Below are 7,838 nucleotides of genomic sequence, written 5' to 3'. Positions count from 1 at the left end.
AAACTTAATCAGGTGGTGACTCCAATTGCAGCTGCTGTTCCTGATGTGGTTTCACTGCTTGAGCAAATGAGTACATCTCCTGGTACTTGGTATGCAGTTATTGATCTGGCCAATGCCTTTTTCTCAATAAAATTTCAAAGGACCATCAGAAGTAGTTTGCCTTCAGCTGGCAAGGTCAACAATTTACTTTCACAGTGCTTTCTGAGGGGTATATCAACTACCCAGCACTATGTCATTAGGGATCTTGATCGCCTTTCCCTTCCACAAGACAGCACACTGTTCCATTATGTTGATAATATTATGCTGATTGGACCTAGTAAGGAAGAAGTATCGATGACTCTAGACTTATTGGTGAGATATCTGTGTGCTAGAGGGTGGGAAATTAACTGGACAAAAATTCAAGCATTTTCCACTTCAGTGAAATTTCTAGGGGTCCAATGGTATGGGGCATGTTGGGATATTCCTACTAAAGTGAAGGATAAGTTATTGTATCTGGCTTCCCCCACAACTAAAAAGGAGGCATAATGTGTGGTAGGCCTCTTTGGATTTTGGAGACAACATATCCCTCATTTGGGTGTGTTGCTGCGGCCTATTTATCAAGTGACTCGGAAAGCTGCTAGTTTTGAGTGGGGCCCAGAACAACAGTAGGCTCTGCAACAGGTTCAGGCTGCTGTGCAGGCTGCTCTGCCACTTGGGCCATATGATCTGGCTGATCCAATGGTGCTTGAGGTGTCTGTAGCAAACAGAGATGCTGTTTGGGGTCTCTGGCAGGTCCCTATTGGTGAATCACAATGCAGACCCTTGGGATTTTGGGGCAAAGTCCTGCCATCCTCTGCAGATACCTACTCTCCTTTTGAGAAACAGCTTTTGGCTTGTTACTGGGCTTTAGTAGAGACTGAACACCTAACCATGGGCCACCAAGTCACCACAAGGCTTGAGCTGCCCATCATGAACTAGGTATTGTCTGACCCAGAGTCATAAAGTTGGATGTGCACAGCAGCACTCCATCATTAAACAGAAGTGGTATATAAGAGATCGGGCTCAAGCAGTACCTGAACGCACAAGTAAGTTGCAAGAGGAAGTGGCCCAAATGCCTATGGTCTCCACTCTAGTCACATTACCTTCCCTTTCCCAATCTGCACCTATGGCCTCATGGGGAGTTCCCTATGATCAGTTGACTGAGGAAGAGAAAATTTGTGCCTGGTTTACAGATGGTTCTGCACGATATGCAGGCACCACTTGAAAGTGGATGGTAGCAGCACTGTAGCCTGTTTCTGGTACTTCCCTGAAGGGCAGTGGTAAAAACAAAATCCTCCCAATGGGCAGAACTTCAAGCCATGCATATGGCAGTTCACTTTCATGGAACAAGAAATGGCCAGATATATGATTGCATATGGATTTACGGGCTGTGGCCAATGACTTGGCTGGATGATCTGGGACTTGGAAAGAGCATGACTGGAAAATTGGTGACAATAATGTATAGGGAAGAGGTATGTGGATAGATCTCTCTGAATGGGCCAAAGGAGTAAAGGTATTTGTGTCTCAGGTGAATGCCCACCAAAAGGTGACCTCGGCAGAGGAGGACTTTAACCATCAGGTGGATAGGATGACATGTTCAGTGGAAACCAGTCATCCTTTTCCCCTAGCTACTCCTGTCATTGCTCAATGGGCTCATGAACAAAGTTGCCATGGAGGCAGGGGTGGAGGTTATGCATGGGCTTAGCAACATGGACTCCCACTTACCAAGGCTGATTTGGCTACTGCCACTGCTGCGTACCCAATCTGCCAGCAGCAGAAACCAACAGTGAGTCTGCAATATGAAACCATTCCTCAGGGTGATCAGCCAGCAACCTGGTGGCAAGTTGATTACATTGGGCCACTTCCATCATGGAAAGGACAGCATTTTGTTCCTACTGGAATATTTATTCTGGATATGGACTTGCCGTCCCTGCACACCATGCTTCTGCCAAAACTACCCTCTGTGGACTTACAGAATGCCTTATCCACCAGCATGGTATCCTACACAGTATTGCTTCAGATAAAGGGACTCACTTCATAGCAAATGATGTGCGGCAATGGACCTATGCTCATGAAATTCACTGGTCTTTCCATGTTCCCCATCAACCTGAAGTAGCTGGCTTGATAGAACAATGGAATGGCCTACTGAAAACACAATTACAGTGCCAGCTAGGTGGCAATACTTTGAAGGGTTAGGGCAATGTTCTCCAGGAAGCTGTATATGCCCTAAACCAGTGTCCAATATACAGTGTTGTTTCTCCAATAGCCAGGATTCATGAGTCTGGGAACCAAGGGGTGGAAATGGGAGTGGTACCACTCACTATTACCCCTAATGACCCACTCAAAAAATTTTTGCTTCCTGTCCTTGCTACCCTATGCTTTGCGGGTCTGGAGATCCTAGTCCCAAAAGGAGGAACATTCCCACCTGGAGACACAATACAGATTGCATTTAACTGGTAGTTAATGCCACCCAGCCATTTTGGCTTTCTCATGCCTCTGGATCAACAAAGAAGAGTGTTACTATACTATCTGGTGTGATAGATTCTCATTACCAAAGGAAATTGGAGTGACATTACATACTGGAGGTAAAGAAGAATATGTCTGGAATTCTTTAGGATATCTCTTAGTACTACCATGCACTGTAATTAATGTCAATGGAAAATTACAACAACCCAATTCTGACATGACTACTAATGGCCCAGGAATGAAGGTTTGGGTCACCCCACCAGGCAAAGAACCACGACCAGCTTAGGTGCTTGCTGAGGGCAAGGGAAACACGGAATGGGTGACAGAAGAAGGTAGTTCTGAATATCAGCTAGGACCACATGACAAGTTGCAGAAATGAGGACTGTGATTGTTATATTTCTTCATTGCATAGGTGCATCAAATATTTTTGTTTCCTTCTGTATTGCAGTTGTTAGGTGTTGTCAAGATAATTTTAACTCATAGTTGAACTATGAAACAGAAACAGGGTTAACTTATTTTAGTTGTACACAACCAAAATAAATAAGAGTTTGAATACATTACATAACATTTAAACTGAAGGGAAAAAAACAAAACAAAAACCAGTTGTTACTTCACATGGCATTGGGCAGCTGTTGCTAGTTAAGTTGCAAGCTGTAGGGCTAGCTATGTGTCCGATACATCAGCTTGAAATTTGTTCCCTTGTCAAAAGTTTAACTCAGGTTGGCCTCACATTCTGATGTTCCTTGGACAGCCCTTAGCTAGGATATGTCTGGTCAAAAAGAATATAGACCTTGGCAGCAAGCCAGATATCCTGTCACCTCACTAGAGGGAAGGTGGCTTCTCCTAAGTTCTGCCTACCTTGTCAGGCTGAGACACACCAGGGGATCTTTCTTTTACTACCAAAGGCTCCCTCTCGTGGGACAGCTGCCTCACCCCATCCTCTCAGCTTCTCCAAGGGCTGTTAAGGTGGTGGGTGATGTTCTTTTAGACAGGGGAACTTCTGGCCAGACATTTGTGATCTTGGGGCTCTGAGCTTGGCTGAAACATCACATTACTGCTTTGTTTCAGGCTGGGCACTGCCAGGCTTGACCTCTGTTTAAATGAGGGACTTCAAGGCTAGACAGCATGGCTCTTTTCAGTTTATTGCATGGAGTTACACAGTCCCAAGTTAAAAGTGGACCCCAAATGGTCACATCACACAAGCTGAGAGGTTTTAAACTTATGACAAGGGACAGAAGGGAAATTTTCTACTCATTGCAAGGAAATCCTCACTTAAGCTTCAGTGAGCCACAAGCACTTAAAACCCATGAACCTTCAGCTGGTCGTCCTTAGGCAGTCCAATCTCTATGAGGAACTGGCATATGTTCTTGCACTGATCACCCTGTAGCTGAATTACTTCTCCATATTCTGGATGCTCAATGACGGTACCATTTCAGGCAAATTTCTTCTTAAATGCCTTCACTAGTTTCTTTTTATTGTAATCATCAGTGATCCCTTGTACAGTGGTAGGGGTCTTCCTGCAGTTTCTCTGTTGAATTCTTATGTGGTATAATCCTCAGTTCCAGCAGGAAGTAGGTCATCACCCTTACTTGCATCAGCAAAGGGGTCGAAAGAGTGGAGGTTCTGGATAGCAGACATACGATACGATTCCTTTTCCTTGGTGGAAACAGCCTGCGGAAGGCGGTGGCGGGAGAAAACGGGCAGAGGGGACAGAGCGTCAGGAAGCGAGGGGGCTTGAGGGGGAGGCTGCTGAGTCCTCGGAGGTGGCTCAGTGACTGGGGCCACAAATATGACCTTATAATTGTCCTTATTTAGAGATTATATATGCCAACTTGACAAGGGGTGGACTGTGATAGCTGGAGTTGTGTGTCAACTTGGCTGGACCACAATTCTGTGTGGTTTAAGCAGCTATGATGTGGATTATTCCCATGATGAGATCAGATGTGTATGTTTTGAGCAGTCAATCTGTTGAAAAGGAGTTTCCCTAGGGGTGTGGCCTGCTTCCAGTATATTTATGGACATCCTGGGAAAATGAGACACTCTTCTGTGGAACAGGATCCTGTTGTGTTGCCTACAAATGTCCATGAATGAACAATCCACCATTCGTCTGGTGATCTTGGATTCATCATTCGTTGGAGTCAACAGAAAGTGTACTGCCTGCTAACCCTGAGCTCATCAGCACCTGCAGCTATGTGAGTCGGGAAAAGCCTCCAGTTTGACGTTTGATCCAAGAACTTTGGATTTGCCAGCTTCTATAAGTGTGTGAGCCATTTCCCTAAGATAAATTTCTCTTTGTCTATACATAAGCCTTACTGGTTTTGCTTCTCTTGAGAACCTAGACTAACACACTGGTTTTCAACAGTTGCCTTGGAAAATGCCAAAAAGACCCATAAGGTCCCTAACAACTTCCTTATTAAGCTGACAACACTTCCAAGGTCTTGTTTATAAATTCAGAATAAAAGTGAGATTTTTTTAAAAAGGTCTTGAGTTCAATAAATCTTACTTGGAATTTATGGCTCTGTAGTAGGATGCTGATTAAAACAAAACAAAACAAAAAAACCTAACTCACTGTCATCAAGTCGATTCCAACTCATAGTGACCTTCTAGAACGGAGTAGAATTGCTCCATAGGGTTTCCTAGGCTGTAATATTTACAGGGCCCTAGAGGCCTAAGACAGTTGCCTGCCAAGCGCAAGGCTGGCGGTTCAAACCCACCATGTAGACCGGGCCGTCTCCTTCTCCACTCAGCCCTCCTTGGAAACTCAAGGAAGGCTCACAGGAGTCGGAGCCAGTCAGTTGGGAGGTGTTTTTTGGGAATTCTGGTAGCCTAGTGCCTAAGGCACTTTACTGCTAACCCATCAGCCACTCTTCGGAAGGAAGATGGGGCAATCTACTTCTGTAGTGATACTGCCTCAGAAACACAAGGAGGGGTCGCTATGAGTCGGGTCTGACTCAACAGCACATAACAACAACAACAATCTTTACAGAAGCAGATGCCACACCTTTTTGCCATGGAGCAGCTAGTGGGTTTGAACACTGACCTTCTGGTTAGCAGCCAAGTTCTTCAGGATGTTGATTAGTTAAATGCTGTTCCATGTTTTAAAAATTATATAAGGAATCTCTGCAAACTGGCACTGAGGAAAGATGTCCTTTTCATAAGTTCCATATCCATGTTGTGCTAATGAACTTATGAGATACATTATGCCCAAAAAACTCAGTTGCCATCAAGCCAATTCTGACCCACGGTGAATCTGTGTGGTAGAGTAGAACTGCTCCACAGGGTTTTCATGGCTGTGATCTGGAAGCAGATCACCAGGTCTTTCTTCTGAGGCACCTCTGATGAGTTCGAACTGGCAGCCTTTTGATTAGTAGCCATATGTGTAACCGTTCGCACCGTTAACCACTTGGAAAGGGATCAAAATAGAAGATCCTGAATAGAGCGGGAGGGAAAATGTGGAATAAAATTCAAAATCATAAAAAAGACCAAGCTTATTGGTCTGAGAAAGACTAGCAAAACCCCTGAGACTATGGCCTCTAGTCACTCTTTAGGGCTTGGAATTGAACTCACTTCTGTGGCTTCAGCCAAAAAATAGACAGGCGTATAAGGCAAACATTTACACCAGGTAGTACACTCCTTAGAACCATCAACTGTAGAAGATCAGAAGGGCAGTATTTGCACAGGGAGATAGCTCAGTGGGCAGGAATGCACACGAAAGAAGGACACAGGGAAAGGTAACCACAGGGAAGGAGTGGGCAGAGAGCTGTTACATTATGCAGATTACAATCAATTTCATGAAACAAAATGTGTATAAACTCTTCTATGGAAAATGAATTTGCTCTGTAAACTTTCATCCAAATCTCACACACACACACAAACGCACACACAAATCCTGAAGGGTAATAATGGTAGCTACACACCAAACATCAGCAGCAGTTACCCATGTATGTTAGGGTTATAGGCAATTTTTATTTTCTTCTTATTGCTGATCTGTATTTTCTATTTTTAAACAATAAACATGTATTATGTCTACAATAAAAATGCAATAAAAGTTATTTTATAAAGCAAAACACAGGAGACATATGTAGGAAGTGAAAAGCTCATTTTCATGATTATTGCTTACAATGTAAAAAAGAGATACGGCCTGTCTAAAAGTCGGGTTGGGGACTGGAACATTCTACAAAACGAGTAAATGAACAGAATAAATTATCTGTAATTATCTCCCTTGCATTTCCTATTAGGGCCGCTTCTCTTGATTTAACCATCCTGGAAAGAAACTGGAAAACAGAAAGATCATACAGCTGCTCTCTTTGCTAACTGGTTGATAATATGAATAAGTGCTAGAAAAACTTAAGTATTTACAGACGATCTTACAATAAATACTCAAAGTTCTCCTTCCACTTTGCTTCAAAGGATCTGCCTGACCAATTGCCACAAAGGTTGGGCATTATATTTAGAAGAAAGAAAGAAACAAACAAAAAATCCCACTGCTGTTGAGTGGATTCTGACTCATGGCAACCCTATAAGAAAGAGTAGAACTGTCCCATAGGCTTTCCAAAGCTGTCATCTTTACAGAAGCAGACTGCCACATCTTCCTCCTGAGGAGTGGCTGGTAGGTAACGAACCACCAGCCTGTCTGTTAGAAGCCGAGTACTTCAACCACCTTGCCAAAAGGGAATCAACTCAACAGCAACAGGTTTGGTTTATTACTGGGATATTGGTTGAGAAATACAGGAGTCTCATGGGAAACTCTTCATTAGTTGAGTTCATGATGGACAGTACGTTGTCCCAAAAAATGCTTGGGACAAACTCCCAAAGAGTTTGTCAAAAGGCAAGTTTCCTGTTCCACCCAGGACCTCACTGAACCAGGATCTCTTGTGGAGGTGAGAGGTAGTAGGTTGTGCTGTGTTGTTAGGTGCCATCAAGTTAGCTCCAACTTGTAGTGACCCTATGTACAAAAGAACAAAACACTGCCTGGTAGTGTGCCATCCTCACAATCCTTGCTATACCTGAGCCCATCACTGCAATCACTGTGTCAATCCATCTCATAGAGGGTCTTCTTCTTTTCCACTGACCCTCCACTTTAAAAAGCGTGATATCCTTCTCCAAGGAATCATCCCTTCTGACAACATCATCAAAATAGGTGAGATGAAGTCTGACCATTCTAGCTTCCAACGGGATTCCAGCTGCACTTCTTCCAGAACAGATTGTTTGTTCTTCTGGCAGTCAACGGTATTTTCAGTATTCTTCACCAACACCACAACTCAAAAGCACCAACTCTTCAGTCTTCCTTATCCATTGTCCAGTTAGCACACACATATAAGGCTATTGAAAATACCATGGCTTGGGTAAGCTGC

Source organism: Orycteropus afer, unplaced genomic scaffold (genome assembly GCF_000298275.1).
Source record: "Orycteropus afer afer isolate SDZICR_OR568_19922 unplaced genomic scaffold, OryAfe1.0 scaffold00569, whole genome shotgun sequence".
NCBI lineage: Eukaryota > Metazoa > Chordata > Mammalia > Tubulidentata > Orycteropodidae > Orycteropus > Orycteropus afer.
The sequence above is the reverse complement of the archived record's forward strand: the minus strand, read 5'-3'. Positions refer to the sequence as shown.